This window comes from Ischnura elegans, chromosome 8, assembly GCF_921293095.1.
Source record: "Ischnura elegans chromosome 8, ioIscEleg1.1, whole genome shotgun sequence".
NCBI lineage: Eukaryota > Metazoa > Arthropoda > Insecta > Odonata > Coenagrionidae > Ischnura > Ischnura elegans.
In genome coordinates, this window is record NC_060253.1 from 93,433,348 (window position 1) to 93,452,532 (window position 19,185).

Below are 19,185 nucleotides of genomic sequence, written 5' to 3' on the forward strand. Positions count from 1 at the left end.
GCCAGATGAGGAAGGGGAGAAGGGGAAAGCTCTCCCTCCCCCCAATTCCACCTCTCCTCTGCCTCTCTACTGGGTGTATCAACCGTTAACGGCAATAGCGTGTGTCGGAGCGAAAGGAGGAGGGTGATGGAGGAGCAGAGGGAGGTCAGGGTGGGGACCAAACAGTAAAGAGATCCGCATCTACATCATCTCAAGGGGCGCACTACCTTGGAGGAAAAAGTAACGCTGGAAAAGTTTAATAGTGGCGCATCCAGGATAGGGGCTAGGAGGGCGAAGAGTGGGGTAACCTGCCAGCAATAGTGGGGGTCCGAACAAAATTACCATTCTATTTAGTGTAAATTGGATATCCAAGAGGGGGTCTATTACCCCCCTAGCCCCACTCTGGGGCTACCTCTGGGTTGTAACATAGCAAAAGCGTGTAAAGTAGGCCCTAAGTTTAGACCTAATTTGTATTTCAATTCGTTAAAGTAGGTAAATATATCGGAAAATGTAACTAAATACTTTTGTAGAAAAGGACAGCCTCCAAAAATATCGTTTTTATCTAGTTTCGATCCAATTGGGGGGGGGGGGGGGGATTACTGAGTCCCTCCACCTATAGATACGCCAATGATAGCATCGATTGGTCCCCTCTTTTCGTGTGAAAACTTCGCATTGCGCCAGACTAGATAGCTTGAGCAATTAAGAACAGGTGTATTTCGGGCCTCAATGGTGGCGGGGCAAATTCCTTGCCTGCCATACAAGAGGTCGCGGGCTCGAGTCCTGCCTGGGCAGGTTACACCTATCCGGAGCACGGATGTTTGTGAACGTTTACTCGTTAAGTTAAAAACCCCGATGCAAAAGACCTATATTGTTGTTTTCGGTAGCAAAGGAGCAAATAAATAAGTTTCAGAACGGCAAGGAAAAAAATTATCTCAGAAGCGCACTATATTTTCGGGTCCCTCAGAAACAACATAATAACTGACAATATGATATATTTTACGGAACGAATATGTGTAGGAATTATTTTTCTCAGAACAATACAATAAAATTGGCGTCAGTGATTCATCTCGAAGTTTGGCTTGCATAGGTGAGGGTAGAGCCCAATCCAAACTGAGCCGTAGGCTTCTGAATGTCACCGATAGATTGTCGACGAGTTTTCTTTGTGGAAACTCATGGTAACAAGAGTAACATACTGGACAACTCTTGAAATTGACGTTTGTATAAACGTTGAAACCTTGGGGTAAAAAGTGTGAAAAATCACCTACTAAGGCTGTTTCTATCTTGTGAATGGCAAACAAGCACAGTAAAGGTGCGTTTACAACGTGTAACATGTTATATAAACCAAGTTACATATAATTTGTTTTACGAAAAAATTGCAAATCCGTGTAACATATTACATGTAACATGTTATACGGATTTGTAACTTTCTCGTAAAACATTTTATATGTAACTTGTTTTATATAAAATGTTACTCAGTGTAAACGCACCTTAAGAGGAGGTCAGTTTCTTTTACCATCGAGCACTTTAGGATTTTATTTGGGTATATCCGCAGGGTTCACCTGGGATTTGAACCCAGGACCTTTCGGTCTGCAGCTTAGCGCTCTACCCACTAGAGTTAGAAAATGAAGGCCTGAAATTAATGTTAGGTTGAACTAAGGTCGCCAAATATCTCAAAACGTGCGCCTATTTTTGTTTTCTCACACGGGTTTACGACTGATGTCCTGACATTTCCCGCTTGTAAGCAAGCCCGAATTGAGGGGCACTATCATAGACAATCGGAATAAATTTTGAATCCAAAACTGATCCACTGAAAATCCTACTGACCCATGCTTATCATGTCAGGGAATACATTAACCGATAATGCTTTTTAAACCAGCTCGATATGAAAGTAAACTTGACCGCCAAAGTCAGTGTTAAAATCATAGGGCGCAAAGACTTTTGAAGGCATTAACGCTTATTCGAATTTATTATATCTAGTGGAAATATTTCAAATAGAAAGGGATAAATTAGGAATCCCTTTGAGGTATTGACTGTCTTTGGATACCTCAACATTAATTACAATATGAATTGAAAAAAGTAAGGTGATACAGTTACACGAACATAATTACATGAAAGATAACAATTTGTTGTTCAGTCTAAACTTGTCGTGCAAACAAAAATAAATTTACTATTAATTGTACTATTAAAAAAATAATTAATTTGGAATTTCTACTCTAAATAACTATTTTGTTACTCTTTTCATAAAATATGATAAAGTATTGCAACCTCTAATACTATCTAACAGTTCAGGAAACAATTTTGGCCCTGCGTAGATAAATGAGCGCTTGGACAGGGTCAAATTCGGCTTGGGCAAATTATACATATTTGTAGATCTTAAGTTGTATTAATTGATTTTTGTTCCTTCTTTAGGTTTATTACCACTTCACAATTTCAGTACTTAGAAAACATAAAGAAGACTGAAATATTTGGCCATGCGTTTTGCCATTCCTGGAGACAGTTATGAAATGTGCTTATCTGATATTTTAGCTTATTTAGGGGCAGCAAGTGGACGATCGCAACAAATTTTGAATCCAAAACGCGCATTTAGTTGGTGCCCGTATTAGATCTTTCCGTGCATAGCCCCATATGCTTGCGGCTGGGCGGAACAGCGTTGAGGTTGCGAAGGGCGCGACCGCCGATCGCGGTTTGCGTGGGAGATGCTACGAAAGGGCTGGAGCTGGCTGAGCAGGAGTGGGAGGAGAAGAAAGGAAAGAGTGACGTATAGCGAGAATGCGAGTGGGAAGGACGCGAGAGAGTGAAGGTGAAGCTGTGGGCCGGGCCGATTTGAATTCGCCGCAGCTCCCGTTAAAGCCGTGATGGACTTTTAGGGAAGCGGGCTGTAGTTGATTAAGGAGTAAGGCAGGTTCGTCCGTTATAGCCGTGAGGATGTTTATTTACTTTTTTTAAGATCCGAAGAGGCGTGGGAAGTTGTATTGAAAGTAAGCGAGATAATTCAGTCATATCCCCCACTGACCCATGTTTATCAAGTCAGGGAAAATATTACCCGATAATGCTTTTTATTAGCTCTTTAGCCTTTTTTAGTTAGCAAGCGATTTTTAGACTAGCTCAATATGAAAGTTAACTTATCCACCAAAGTCAGTGTTAAAATCATAGGGCGCATAGACTTGTGCAATCATGAAAACTTATTCTAATTTATTATATCTACTGGAAATATTTGGGAATATATGTTGTCCTCGGGGGAGACAGTTGTGAAATGTGCTTATCTGTCATTCTTTTAAGAAAAAAAGAGGATCTAAACTAATCAAAGAAAAAGTATGAAGTCATGAATTTGATTTTAGATGAAGCATAGGAAATGGAAAGTAAAATAAATACTATCTATAAAACTTCCGTTCAGAGAAGCGAATCGATGTGAACTTTTTTTATTGAATTAACAGGAAAGATAGTGTCCGTCATCGGTGTTCGATGACTTTTATCGAAATGGGCTGTGGTTGATTAAGGAGTAATGCAGGTTCGTACGTTATAGCCGTGCGTGTGTATTTATTTACTTTTTTATGAGCTCTGAACAGTCGAGGTAGGCGTGGAAAGTTGCATTGAAAGTAAGTGAGGGAGATAATTCAGTCAAATCCCCCACTGACCCATGTTTTTTAAGTCAGGGAAAATATCACCCGATAATACTTTTTAAAACTAGTTCGGTATGAAAGTAAAATGAACCACCGAAGTCAGTTTTAAAAGCATGGTGCGCAAAGCTTCTGCAGATATGAAAGCTTCATCATCATCATTAGTCAACAATCCTAAGATTGGTTTGACGCAGCTCTCCATTTCTCTCTCCTATCCGCTAATCTCTTCATAGCTACATATTTATTCTCTTTTACATCCTTTATAACCTGTCCTATATAACTCATTCGGGGCCGTCCCTTGCCCTTTTTCCCTTCCACTTGTCCTTCAACGATTGTCTTCATCAGACCATCGTGCCTCAAAATGTGGCCAACAAAGTTGTCCCTTCTTCTGCTTAATGTTTTTAGGAGGCTTCTCTTTTCTCCTACTCTCCTTAGCACTTCTGAAAGCTTATTCGTATTTATTATACCTACTGATAACATTTGGGCTTTGGTGGAGAGTGTAGTAAAATGCGCTGATCTGTTATTCATTTTAGGAACAAAGAACGGAATTAACTTAAGTTATGGCAGAGTATGGTGTCATAAATTTGATTTTGAATGAAGCAGGAGGAAATTAAAAGTAAAATAAATACTGTTTATAAAACTTCAATTTATGTAGATAAGCGATCATTTTGAAATTGTGTAGGAAGAGAAATTTACAGGAAAAATCATCTACAGGTCGTCATCGGTGTTGAATAATCCTGGGATTGGATGAATTATTAGTTGGTGCTTTTGCGGCGCATAATGTTCTGTAACTGTTCTTGGGTTTGCTGCCGGTTCAATAACTCCATGACCTCCAACGTTTCGCCACCTAACTTGGGCACCGTCCTCAGGGCAATGAGACTCTCGCTGCCCTCGCTTCCCGAAAGACGGTTCCCGGAATGATATGGAGAAAATATGAATACAATTTTAAGGAATCTTAATGCTTTTTTACGGAATAATGATGCTAAGATAATGAAAGGAATGTGTGGTGATTGAATTCAACAATGGAAAAAGTGCTGATATCGAATCGGTTGAGTATTTACATTTTTAATCAAGTTTATTATGTACTTTGGAAACCCAATCTCTTACGAAAATGCTTTTAGATTTATTTCGTCGAGGACATACATCGGTAATGTTGTATATTTCACTGAATATGGCGTATTTATAAGACATTATATTGAATTAATTCAAGCAATGGTGTGGAGGTTACTGAACCTGAAACTGCGCTACATATCGGAAGCAGGCATTTTTGGATAGTATTGTCCTTCGCGTGACATGATCAGCATATTGTGGCCAATATTTATAGCTGATGAATGCATAATTTCCTGGTGAAGAATTATTGTTAATAGGAGGATGATTTTTGTATGGGAGTAAAATCATTGTTTTGAAGTTATAGGCTCGTTTTGCGACCTAGCATTGTGAATCCACGAAGTAGAAGATGCCCATTTGAAGTTAGGTCGTCGATTATTAATAGAATTGACACATGTTCCTTGAATTGTTGAATGCTCAAAATTCTAAGTTAATCAAAGGGTCAAGGGGATGATAATTTGGTTCATGATCTGCAGAAGCCGAATATCTCTAAGTAAGAAACGAGTTTTATGAGGTAGAGAGTTCTCTAATTTTATGGTTGTACAAGAATTTTCCCTACAGAATTTCGTCACTGTGAGAAAGAAATACGTGCTGTTTTGGGAATTGTGAGGTTTCTTTTGAGGAAAAGTTGGCTTTCTATGTTTTTAATCTTGTTATTTGATTTTAAAATGTAAAGAAACTCAGAATTTTCTCTTTAAATAAAAAAGAGCTTTCGTCTTTGGCAAAAGGGCAACGAAATGTCGGCACTTTTTTTTTAATTTCCGGCTGTTCCATCGTTTTCTTCGAAATGAAACTGATGTAATCCCCAGAATTGAGATTTTATTGAGGAAATAATGTCTTATAAATGAGCAATGCTAAATCGTATCCCCAGTCGGTCGAAAACCTGTTTTACGGTACTATTTTAGCAGCTGGATAGGGCTCATGAATACTGTCTAACGAACATTGACATCCTTGCCTCATTTGGAGATTGTAAATTTTTTATATTAATAATATTAATGCTTCTGGCATTATTCGTTTTGTTAATTACGAGTATTTGACACTGGAAGTGTTGGCGAAGAAAGTGTATATGTATTTTCTGGAGTTGTGATTTCTTTATCTGTGAATGGTGGTTCATATTCAAAATAAGAATGATATTTGAAATATGAGTTTAATTTTAATTGTGACATCGTGGCTTTGAACAATGTGCAACACCTTTTAAATTTACTGATGCTTCGCGCTGTACCGCAATGGATAGTCGCGCGGTTAACGACTGCTAATTTATGGCAACGCTGCATGCAACATTGCCCGGCGCACCTGTTCAGCATCCTTGTCATGGGTGCCCCGCAAGGGCACTGAAGTGCATAAATTCCAGAGAGGACAAATCTAGATAATTCGCATGCGAATAAAGATATAGCCTCGGTAATTATATTAGTATTTTTCATCTAACTGTCGAGGATCGTCAACAACAAAGTATTCAGTATTTCCTTTCCTGTGAATTTCTTTTTATTTGCTCAAAGTTTCTGCGTTCCATCTCGTCCAATTGCGTGCCATCCATAATTATTCCTCTCCTTCGATTTCCATCTTCCTAACCTTCCATGAGTCATCATTAGTCAACAATCCTAAGATTGGTTTGAGCACCTCCTCGTTACTTACACGGTCAATCCATTTTATCTTCACCAGTACCATTTGAAAACAACTCCAACTTCTTAAGTGTTCCAGCAATCCTTTCTCCTGTATCTATCAACAGGCATATGTATGTCATCTCAAGTGCTCTTAACGTCTTCACATTTAATTAACCTTCCATTTCTCTCCATGGCCAGGGTACAATCGGGAATTATTTATTCTCTTAAACCTGTGTTTATCTTCACAAATCCACGCTTTGGATGTGAAACTTTATCAAATATTTTCTTCAAATCCTATATGTCGTCAATCTTATCATAGGCTAGTTAATTGTGATGCTTGAATGTTAAAGTTTGTATGATTCATTTCCGTCGTCTCTGTGCCAAAACATTAAATTTTAAGTCTCTCCAGGTATCTATCGCTCCCCAAGTTAAAGCTAATCGTGCTGGAATCAATGATGCTTGGGATGCAGACACCCTTGGAACATTGATTTTAGGCTGAATATTTGTATTCTTACTTGCCATAGCGGCCAAGGGAGGTATTGGGTCATAATTGTTATTGGCAAAATAACAGGTAATGTTACCAAGGAAGAAGAATGACTCTTAATTGATCCATCGCAATGCCACGGGGTCCCGATTCACCAGTAGAGGATGATGCGTAAGCGAATGACGAACCGTGGGCTGGGATTACAGGGAAACGTCTATGACGACATCCTTCCCCAACTGTGGTGCACGACCAGTAAGCCTTGTCCGTAATCGCTCAGGAATGTCATCCGTTCGCAATGGAGCCCGCAGGAGGTACCATTGCATGGAAAAACATGCGAGAGCTAAATTATTCGCCACGTTACCGCACCGCCTGCCCACTATTTTTTTAACTTCATGAGTGGAATTGAGACGATTTCTTCAAAAATCGGGCTGAGATGAAAGGTTAAGTTGTATCAAATTGTACTCTACTAAGAATTTTTCATTGTAAGATAAATTCTAGGTAGAATCTTGAGAAACAAATCAATGTGAACATTTTGAAGATAAAACTATTCGCCTTGACATAGACTTATTGTACTACATCGCCTTCAAGGTACCACGTTGTACCTTTAAGATGATGTAGAAACATCGAAACCAAGGTCGGAATAAAAGTTTGTAATCGTTGAATATTGCAAGCGTTTATTACAATATGAAAAAATTCGCTCCATCGCGCTTGGTTCTTCCGATTTTATGGACTTATTCCGTTGACTATAATATCCCTAAATCGCAAAGTGGACTTAAGCCAATGTATAGAGCTTCTAAGATCAGAGTAATCGAAAATTTGACGAAGAATAAGTACAAGGGACTCACTAACGCATTAGTTTTTCTTATCGATTTCCTAACAAATTTCCTATCGATTTCAATTAAAATTCAGATAACTGTTACACAATCAAATTTTAGAATGATAGCTATGGTAATAATCTTCGAATGCAAACTATTTCGTAAATGACGTAGTGTTACCGTGAAATATATGCTGTTTAATATACGGAATACATACCCAATCGAGCATGAGCGTGTTTCGTTCTTAGAAAGCGGGACTATCTCGGAACGTATGGCAAGTCGACTTGCGAGGTCCGCTCTCTAGCGAACGCGAAAGAATACCCCATGATGCACCTCAAGGTCACCGGAGAAAAACGAAGTATGTAGGTTGATGGAAAAAACAACGTAAGAAAAACGCCCATCCCCAGACGATCGGCGCTGTATCACGCTCGCCGCCCCAGAAAATATCGAGTAACACAAGCCATCCGCACGGAGAATGAGATGAGTGTTGACATCACCCCAAGTTTGGCACGGGTTTTTCCTTTTTTGTTATTTTATCCATCCCTTAGCTTTTGCATCGAGTTTTACCCCGGCCGCCCAGCGTTTTCCAAGCTTGATAGGCGTAGGTTTTGGTGAGATTGAAAATTCAATATCCTCCAAAAAATCGGAATAAGTAAATTTTGAATATATAGTTTTATCGGGCCCGACTAAAGTATCGCGATGAAATTTCGAGATAACATATCGCATCTCGGTATATAACACCATTTATCTGATTATATTAATTTTTTCGTTTTAGAAACTTTAAATATAGACCCTCTTAAGTTTATAACTTATGTTGTCAGTTCATCTCTTTTATATTCTTATACCTATGTTATTTTAACTAAAATATATCCACCCTTCCCTATATTTCCCCCATAAAAAATTTATTATTTGTCCATTATGAGCTCTCTTGTATTGTATAATCCCATTATGTTATTAAAGGACAACAATAAATCATATTTTTATTATTATTATATAGGATGATGAGTAGGAATATCGGATTATTATCGATGGAATTTTACCGGGCAACGATTTTTAATCGGATGATATATCGCTATATTCGAAATTTTTATACACTTTATCAAACATGTACTTAATACGACTTGTATCGGACAGCCATACATTGCTAGTAGTCAAAACTAAATATCGAATTCACGATATATTTGAATCCCATGATATGTTCCGATATATCGCGGTGGCTTAGTTGGGGGTGCTGTGCTGACGTCGAGGCGGCTCGGTGTGACACAGGTCTTTGCCTTTAAAAGGGAAAAAGACACGCGTTCTGAATCTAGATTTGCCACATAGTTTCGGTGAGCTTGGAAAGAAGCGTAGGTATCAATATGCCACTGGGGCGAAGATGTCGCGGGAAATAAGTCTCGTGAATGCATTTATAGACTCTCTGCTGCTCGCGCATGATGAATATTAATAGCCTATCTTCTATCGCCTTTATGTTTAATTTATCATTCCCTTTTCCCGTGACTTCGGCTGAATTACCTACATTTTTTTATAAGGACTGTTCGCCTCGCAGTCGAGAGTTGACGACAGATGTTCCAGCGTCATTCATTATGTCGTGTTTTTCAATGAAGAGGGATTCCAGCGGTTAATAAAAATGACCAAGGTCGAATTGCGGATTGCTCAAGGTGCAATAAGTAGGAGTGCGTTGTTGAAGTAAACTTGCACACGCAATTCTTTGGTGGAGAGTTAAGTGGGAAAATGAGATAAAATCCAAGTTAGAGTGTGCGTATGATAGAGCAGGAACTGGTTGTTCGAGATGTATAAAATGATTTCTGGCCTTTTTTGTCCCCATCAAATGTATAAGAGACAGTAACAACCGTTACTGCGCCAGTTAAGGTTTTTACCCATTGATTGAATGCGAGATAATTTTGATTGGAGAGCAAGTTTCAATTTAAGAGACTGAAAAATGCCATTGCTCATGGATTTTAATCACGGTTTGACTTTCATTAGATTTTTTTCGCAAAATATTACTACGTTACTTTTTTTTATCAGTACTCTACCTCTTAATGATCAGAACATTGCACTTTGCATTAATGATATTTATTTTTGCATCCATGTTTTAATGATACTTTTTCTAATATGACTGAATTTGTTATAGAACCTCGTTAAATTTGATGTCATAAAATTTTCGGATGCTATAGGAAAGATATTTCACCAAATTATTTTTATTTCCTTGGGTTTTCATGAACTATTTGGAATCTTTGTCATGAACTTATTATTGGGCCTGAGGGAAGAATCTCCACAAACTCTTATTTACTTGAAGATAAATAAATGCCTTGGATATGCAATTTATCAATCTAACCTGCAATGGACGTTCTTGAAATTATAAATCTTGTAGTGAGATCCCTGAGATGCGAAAATCTCTTCGTACGAGCCTTGCTGAGGCTATGATTATTATTGGAGTTAAATTGGATATAAATAGGATTGATAAGTAAAGTGGATTCTACTCTAGAACACCATAGGAATGTATGAAATAACAATGCTATGAAATACTGAGTATTGTCCATGACGAGGATGACAAAAGTGAAGCACCGGCCTATTTCCATATCGGTTAAAAACTCGAAAGAAGTCAGCCCATCTATTTCTCTGTTCATTTCCTCCGATCCGAAGTTCTTTCAGTGACCATTTCTCGTCTAAATTATTGTATCGAGCCAATAAACAGAAGCGATTTTTGTTATTATAGTATCGACTCCCTCCTGCTTCGATGCCAAAAAACTGCGATTGACAGTCCTGTTCCATAATAACTACCATTACAATTGTATCCAGGGTGTTTCAGGAGGAATCTGAAATATTAAAGGAGGTGGGCGATCAATGTTGGGCGGAAAATGTGCGCTCTTTGTGCTTAATTAGACGAGAGCTTTGAAGGAGTATCGACAATACGATTGCGAAATCTCGCCCATTTGAGATGGTTTCAGACAATTATAATCGTACATGCTCGTTCAACATTAATTAATTAATGTCCTTAGAAATCCAGATTATTAAATATAATGTCGAAAAGGTGGGATACCCAGGAAAACCCGTTTTCATGATAACTGCAAGGTGCATTAAAATGTTTCCCTTGTCATAGCGCAGTAAGTAAGGAGTTGCGGCCCCGTTTTTATGGACAAAAATGCTTAAATTATCTCCCCTAACACCACCTTAAACACCTAGTATAATCTGTTGGGTGGAATTGTTGTTCATCACCAACATTTCGAAGGAAAATAGGATTTTCCATGAAGATTATGACAGAATTTGATCTTCTCCTGCTCATTAGCCTTCGTTAAGACTGAACACATCTTAAGAAAATAGACCTTTGCGAGGGACTTGTCACAAATTTTTGTTTGGGAATTTACTCTGTATCATGCTTTGCATGCAAAACATTTATGTCATTGACATAAGGTATTAATTTCCCCTTCTAATGTACTCCCCGTCACTGATTTCTTTCTCTCTCAGATCCATATCGACGTTTCCGCCTCGTGTGAAACCTACGTGTCCCGTCTTCGACATGGCCAGGATGGATACCCGAGGGTAGTGACGCCGGCTGGGTAAATTCTCATGCAATTGAATCTGCACGAATGGGTGTCAATCCATCCTCTGGGTTATTGCCTAGAAAGAGGCCATTTAATGAGTGATTTTAAGAGCGATAGCACTAATTAGTATTTTAAAAGGGTTATGTAATACATTTAAAAGGACTTCGATAAATGTACGAAGTTCACGCGACTTTAGCGTTGATGGATAAACTACATCTTCACCAATTTATACCGGGTAAAATGAGTTAGTAATTTCTTCAATGAAAAACATATTTTTATTTATTTTTGACTGATTCAATTTAAAAAAATAATTTTCAATTAGGTTTGATAAATACCCGGGTATTTTGTATCGTTCTCCGATGCCGATAAATCCCAATTATTTACTTTCACCGCGGAATATTTGGTACGAATACTTGGTTATTTATGGACAAGGTTTATTACCCGGGTAAATACCATTATATTTACACTGATAGAATGGGTATCCTGATTGATAAATATACGGGTATTTTAGATCACTCTCCGATGCCGATTAATCCCAAATATTTACTTTCACCGCGGTATTTTAGGTACGAATACCTAGGTATTCATAATTACGTTTTATTTAATAATTAAATACCCATGATATTTACCCTAATATTATGGGAATTTACCCTGATTGATGAATACACAGGTATTTTATATCACTCTATGATGCCGATCCACTCGTCGTAGTGGGTTCGACGTTTCCGCCTCGTTTGTATCCCACGTTCTGTGATCGTCGCGGGATGGTTGCCCCGGGCGGGCGAGGGGGGCGGCGAGGGCCCGGGGCTACCTGCAACCCCATCCGCCCGCCTCCATTCCGCCCGATCGCCCAGCAGCGTTTTCACCCACAAGCGAGCACGACTCCTTCACACTCCGCGCCACTCTCTCTCTCTCTCTATCTCCTTCTCTCTCTCTCTCTCCGACGAGGAAAGACCTTCACTTCCTATTTGGGAAGCGGGGAGGGACACGGTGCAGCCGCTGAAGAGGTGGGCCGCACTGCTCAGACACACTTTCCGTCGTCGCGAGGAACACGATTTCGTTTTCATTTACCATCGCCACGCAAAGAAAACTCCCTTGAAACAAGGTTTGATTCGTCACCAGGAAACTGCATTTGTTCTCAAGCATTGAAGTGGAAGTTGTTGTACCTGAGGAGGACGCATTGATGCGTCGAAATTAGTCGCTCGGTGAAGTTTAAGAAGTGGACATACAAGACAAATTGTTGATATTATTTCATTTCATTGTGTTCCAAAATATCTCGCCCCATACCGTTGTTTTCAATCATTCGTCACGACGTTATGTTCGAATCTGGCTCCATTCGGTCGATGTAAATGAACACCAATGTTATACTCAGTGCTGGATGGTTCCATACTGAAATGAAAACCATCTTTATCTATTTTCCATAATTTTTATTCTCTTTTTGATCATGTTTTCAGCACCTCGCGCCACCTTTGAGGCACGATTATTACCTTAAACTTCATGAAAACACGTTTTGACAGCTAAGCGTCACCTTCAATTTACTATTGAATAAAATACAACATCTGGTGCACATTTACACTAAATATGTACCACAGTGTCACTGACTTTAGTTGAATTTATCCATTGGTGGAGTTTGGTAACCACGAACATAATGGGTGCAATCACTGTGTACGATTTCTCACTTCGATTATTCACTCCAATCCATGTCGTCCTACACAAGTCGTCGTGTTCATCTTGTATCGATGCGAAAAACTTGCTGAAAACTCGATTTATTCGAAAAAGCTGGCGTCGTCGTGTCTAATCTCCTTTGCACCGAACTCTGTGGTCACGTAGTGGTTATAATCACCGTGGGCGTCGTTTTTATGGACTCACCTAAGACTCCTGCATGTTCCTCCCGCCTTCCCCTGGATGTGTATCCTTCGGTTTTCTTGCCGCGAAGTCCGTTGCGAGCGTTGAAATCACCATTCCTCGTAAGCGACCTCCTTAGCACTGAAGCGGTCGGGGCGGCCGACATCTTCCCCTCTTTCCCCCTCTCTCTGTGGTTCCCCTCCCCTCGTATTCCTCCCTCCTCATACTTCTCCCTTGCCCTAAGTCTCGAGGCCTCTCAGGTGTGCCAAAGCCACCACTTCTCCTCCAGAGCCCGCTCACTTCATAACATCCACCTTACCCCACCCTACGTCCTCCTCCTCCTCACAGACCGCCCCTTCAAGAACTCTCCTCCCCATCCCACTCAGCGTACTCGGAAGCATCCCGCCTCACACCTGTATCGGAGGGAAGAACAGCCTCTTCGCTGGCGTGACGTCACGGTTTCTGGCGCCTCACCCGCGAACATTCGGGTCGGTGATGGTTCACCGGCAGGAGGCTTTGTCTTCTTATTTTTTTTCTTATTGTTTTCAAACCGATAGCAAAATGTCGTTGTTCTCCTCGTGGGTTTTAACTCTTGGACAATGGAACCACCTGTGATGTTTAATTATGTGTACTGAGTAAATATCCAGCTGGTATGATATTTATAAATATAATTTTAACCATGCCCTAAGTAAATTTATTTATTTATTTATCAAATTGTCCACATACAGCATAGTTTGCCATTTTATAGTGGCACAGTATAACAAACTTAAAAAGTACAAGCACAATCAAACATAATAAATTTAAATAAATAACAATGCATTGAAAGTAAGCTTATTGAACTGAGGAGTTTCTATTAAGGTAGGAAAGAGCGCGGTTTGTGAAGGAGTGGTTTGGAAAGGAGAACGGGTCAATGTGATCTGTAAGGGAATTTATGAGGGAAGAGAGGCGGGAGAGGATGGAACGTTTGGTAAATACCTGAAACGAAGGAATTTATGGTTTAATGAGCTCTGGTTTTAATTATACGCTGTCGGTTATAAATGTAATGTCAGGTGATGCGATAATATTTATAATTAAAGAAGGCTTTATCTTGTCTTCTTATTTTTTCTTATCGTTTTCAAAACAATAGCAAAGTGTCGTTCTTCTTCTCGTGGGTTTTAGTTCTTGAACAATGAAACTATCTGATTTGTTTAATGATATGGACTGAGTAAAAACCCAGCTCGTATGGTAGTTATAAGTAGAATTTTAATCGTGCCCTAGGCAAATACCTGAAATGAGGTAATTTATGGTTTAATGAGGTCTGATTTCAGTTATAAGCTGGGGGTTATAAGTATCATGTAAAGTGAGGCGATAATTTTTCTAAATTAAGGAGGATTTGTATTGTCATCTTAATTTTTTTCTTATTGTTTTCAACCCAATGGCAAAATGTCGTTCTTTTCCTCGGACAAATAAACCACCTGTGCTGTTTAGTGATGTGGACTGAGTGAATATCCAGCTGGCATGGTATTTATAAATAGAGTTTTAATCATGCCACAGGTAAATAACTGAAAAGAGGGACATTATTATTTAATGAGCCTTAACTTCAACTATAGACTGGAATTTTAGTTAAATGAAACATTGAAATATTTCCACTGGTCAGGTTTTATTTCACTAATACTAAGAGCTTCCTCCGCATTGTGCCGCAAATCACACATACAAGATATAGGCTATAAAAGTAAGAATCATGTCAGGTGATGCGATTATCACAAAGGCTTTTATACGCACCATTTAGACCGCCTCTGAAAGGAATACTATGCCCTTTTTTTGCGAATTATATATTTCAAACGTGAATGGCATCCGCTCCCATGAAAATTCCTTTACATGCGACCCACATAGCTTTAACATCGCCACTATATTTTTTGGTTATTTATGGGGTCCATTATGGGTTATGGCTATTCTAAAAGTCATGATAAATACCATTTTGTCGTTCGTGGCTTTGCCTGATTGAGGAAGGCGTGTAGAACCCTTTAGGATACCCATCATTGTACAAAATACGGTAGAAATTTAAAATACAACATTTTAATTTTCTTTAGTGGATAGTATAAATTTACTTTTTCTTATCTTACTATCGGGTGTTATTTTTATCATGATGTAAATATTTTCGTCATTTAAAGTGTTTTTGAAACTATAATAAAAGAATTGTCTTGCAGAATTTAGCCTTCAATATATTTCCTCTATTTAATACCGTTATGTGTTGAGTTTTGAAAAATTCACGCGACTAATGGTAAATAAATAATTGAAATACATAAATTAGCCTAAGATTGTCGTAGAAAAATAATTTTGTTTCTCTCTAATTTTATTTATTTTGATGTGCTTTTCAAAATTAGGTGTTAAAATTTCGTCACCAAAACGAAGAATCTCACGCTTTTCAACGAATTTTCAAAACAAAAACCAAGATGGCAAGTTAGAAGATACTGGTTAATAATCCTCGCCGCAATTTTTTCTGGGTTGAAAAATTGTCCAAATTGCCAAGTTTGGAGACTTTCCCGTCTCATGATTGTTTTGTGAAATAGTAATTATTGTGCTCATAAAATGCTTCGTTTCAATTAAAAATTACTGTTTTTTGAATTAATATGTGATTATCAATCATTTTTTGATTTCGAGTGTGAATTTTGCTTGCATAGATCCATTGCCAAGGATATTTAAGAGATGTAAGCACTAATATGTCATTATATTACGGGTATGCTTAAGAAATAATAATTAAGGCTCATCAATTTAGCCCACGAGGCGATACGTTTAACGATGGAGCCAGAAAAGCTATCGGCATTGTTCCCTGCGTGTTAAACCGTCTGGCCTATTTCAAATCGCGATTTTATATCAACAACGCATGAAATGCATTGTATTCCGTCGAATTCCATGAATCAAGATACTGAGACAACTATAGAGCTACCTTTAAGGATTTCCGGCTTCGCGGCACCTCCAAGCTATTCGCTGGCCTTCGTTCGGCAAACAAAGCAAACTTATTATCTCCTGGAGTCAGTCCTTTAGTCTTCCACGCCCATTCAGCAGACTGTGTCGAGGGCGAGTCCCCGGCTTGCGATGCCACCCCGGCGAACAAGCAGAGGTGTGTCTGTCGCTCCATTCTTCCTCCGGCCACATCGGTCAATGCTGATAATGGAATTCTAACCCTTTGTTTAACTCCTCCGTGGGAATCCAACATGGACACCTTCTTCGTCCCTCGGGAACGGTAGATACCGCTGAAATAAATTGATATTGTGTTCACCGATTGAGATATTTTCTCGTTCATTTATTACTTTATTTGACCGATTATCTTCACCCATCCAAGGGATAGAAATCTATGTTATCCTTCTTATGCACGCAATATATATTTCTCTCTTCTGTTGTGACCTTTTTTTTCTCGGGGATTTTGGTGCTGAATTCTGTCTGTCCCTGCTACTGAAGTTTTTACTGCGCTCAGTATTTGTTGCCTAATCAGTCTAGAACATTCTTCACTTTAGATCAGCATATAATTAAATTTGGATGCAGGCATGAATCATAATTTCTTGTGCTTTAATTAATTATGCTCATTAATGCCTGAAATTTAATTAAAATTTATATTTAAGTTTGTGCTCAAAAATATTTCAGAAGTAAAGATCAATTGTATTCGTTTTTTGGTCTGATTATGTATTTCATTTTCCCTCTAAAAAAACGAAACGAAACTTTCCCACGAAACACTACCATTCCGTTATCAATTCAGTGTTACCATTCCTTTGTTTAAAAATCTACTGCTCTTAAAATACTTTTCACTCAATGGATCTTAAAAGGTTTGAATCCTTTTCTTAGACCTGCTCTGAAAACTGGTAATAAATTATTTTAATAATAGCTAAATTAGACTGCGGTTTGATTTCGTGGCATGGCGATTATTCTCGGCAGTCAGATATACATTCATTTTGGGAACGGGAAATTGTATATCGGTGTAGGCTGTGGCAACAGGAGACCCAGTGTCGAATGGAGTAACGAGATCGTTGATTATTTTCACTACTTGCCTCGGTAAACGAATGGAAATTGCTCAGAAAAAACCAAGAAATTAAAAGACCACCAAATCGTCTAAAATGTCCCTTGTATCTGGTTTTCCTTTCACTTTTCACAGTCCGCATCTCGACTTCCTCCGTTTTAAGTTCAACGTTTAAATGCTCGCCAATTGTCGGAAAGGCGTGCCCAAAGACTAATGCAATGGAAAGGACTGTGACTTGGCAGTTTAAATCAAGAATCGAAGTAGAACAGATCTTTGAGAAGTCTTAAGTGATATGAGAGTACGTCATTTTCTTCGTTTCTCGAGTCTTTCTGCATTAATTTTGATGTAATTCAACTACTAAATGCCAAGTACAAGTGGATACACTAATCGACTTAGCTTTCCTATTTTTAGTCTGTCATTACCAGGGACTATACTTTATACCATACAATGTAGAGTCAATTCTATATACTAATCAAATCGATGAGAGAAGAAGTTATGTTTGAAAAAAAGTAATTTCAGTGTGAGGAATACTAGAAACTATTTTTGCAGTTTAATTTATCATTAAATCATCGTTTTTAGCTACAACAATTATATTAATTTAGTTATGGACATGTGTTTATGTCAAGAGGTTAACAAGTTAAACTGTATGAATTGAAATGGCTGAATCTAAGCATTGGAATGCGCGAAAATTTGAGGGCGGATTTGGCCTTTTGAAAAAGCAGTTGTTTCCCGTAAAAATACTCAGGAACGCAGTTTTTCATGTATGTACTGTCTTAATTGTAAACTTTCAGTGAGTTTCGTGTAAATATTAATAAACGGAATTCCTCAGTTGAAAGTAATGGGCCATTTTTTCGAGTGTATAAAAATGACTGTTGACTGCTTCTCTGTTTGGAATTTAAGGAGCGCAAGGAAAGGAAAATTCGCCTTATCTGGGCATGCGGCATCACAATGCTGTTTACCTGTGCTATTGTGCTCGTATCTCAGCCTCTGTTTTCGCTTCGATCCGTGCCGGAAGCCCGATCATGTTTGGCATCACGTAAGGTTGAGTAATAGGAATACCTCCCTACCGCGCGCTCCGCCTGCACCTGTTCACGGAAAATCGATTAAATCGGTTCCCTGAATTTCAAATTCAATTTTTTAAATCTCCTCGCTTGTATTTTTGTTGAGGTTAGCCAACTACCCTACTCCATTGAAATTTCAGGCCAATAGCTATTAGTTACGCATCGTGAGGAGAACTGGAAATAATGTGGAGTTAATTGCGAGATCAATCCCCGCTTTCCGTTACTGGATGAAAACTGTTTTCCGTGCGCAATGCACACCAGAGCAAGTCCAAAACAAGTTCACCACCTGCAGAGATAAGTAAAAGAACTTGCTTGACACACTTTTGAAGTCTTCTATAATGTTTCCACTATGACTCCACGGTAAATCTTACGATGAAAAATTATTTAACATCAGTTTGAATTCTTGCATTTCGAGTTGGTAGCTTAACTTTTTGAAGGCTAATCACTCAAGAGATTGTTTTCTACAACTGTATACCCACGAATCGGAATATTACTTATCAGTTACACTAATTTAATGCAATATAGTCGTATATGGGTCTGAGATCGTAAAAAATAGATAATTGAAGTAAAATATGGACCATTTAAATTATCGATGTTGAACTATACTGATGAGAAATAAAATAATTGTGAAATCGAGAAATCCTTGCTTGAGGTTCAAAGGGATGATGTTCATTTTTGGAATTTTTACGTATCAATGCACATGCAGGTGCCTTAATGAAAGTTCACCACATGCTAGCCCGTATTGATTTGGTGAGACAAAGTATGTTGTGCTGTTTTACATCGTGGAATACTTTTGCAGTTTTTCGAGTTCTCTTTTATTAGCCAGGGTAAAGTTTTACATTATTTTCTCCCTGTTAACTAATACTCTCTTTTATGACTAATGTTGACTTATTTACGCTTTTGTATTACCTACTGTTTTCATCTAATTATCAGTTGTAAGGAAGACTTAGAATTTCATTTGCATAATCTATGATTATCTTCATGTTCTACATTTGAATACCTAGCAGTAGGTAATAAACATGTGGGGATTTGTATATCCTTATAAAATCAATTAATGAATTGTTCTTATGAATTCTTTGGATTATGGTGTTGGAATAATTTTATATGAGACGCATTTTAGCCATTAAAATTTGATATAATGGC

The 19,185-nt window shown here is 38.4% G+C and overlaps 2 protein-coding genes across 3 annotated transcripts in view; one reads left to right on the forward strand and one right to left on the reverse strand.

Annotated features, from left to right (window-relative positions):
- LOC124164121 overlaps positions 1–13,153 on the reverse strand; it is a 37,975-nt gene extending 24,822 nt beyond the window's left edge. For both annotated transcript variants that reach the window (XM_046541299.1, XM_046541300.1), the window contains exon 1: positions 13,015–13,153. The gene's annotated coding sequence lies outside the window, so the exon portion shown is untranslated. The remainder of the gene's footprint in view (positions 1–13,014) is intronic.
- Positions 1–15,598, forward strand: part of LOC124164120 (lariat debranching enzyme) — a 68,128-nt gene extending 52,530 nt beyond the window's left edge. The window contains exon 11 of the transcript XR_006865963.1: positions 15,354–15,598. The gene's annotated coding sequence lies outside the window, so the exon portion shown is untranslated. The remainder of the gene's footprint in view (positions 1–15,353) is intronic.
- The last annotated feature ends 3,587 nt before the right edge of the window (positions 15,599–19,185 follow it).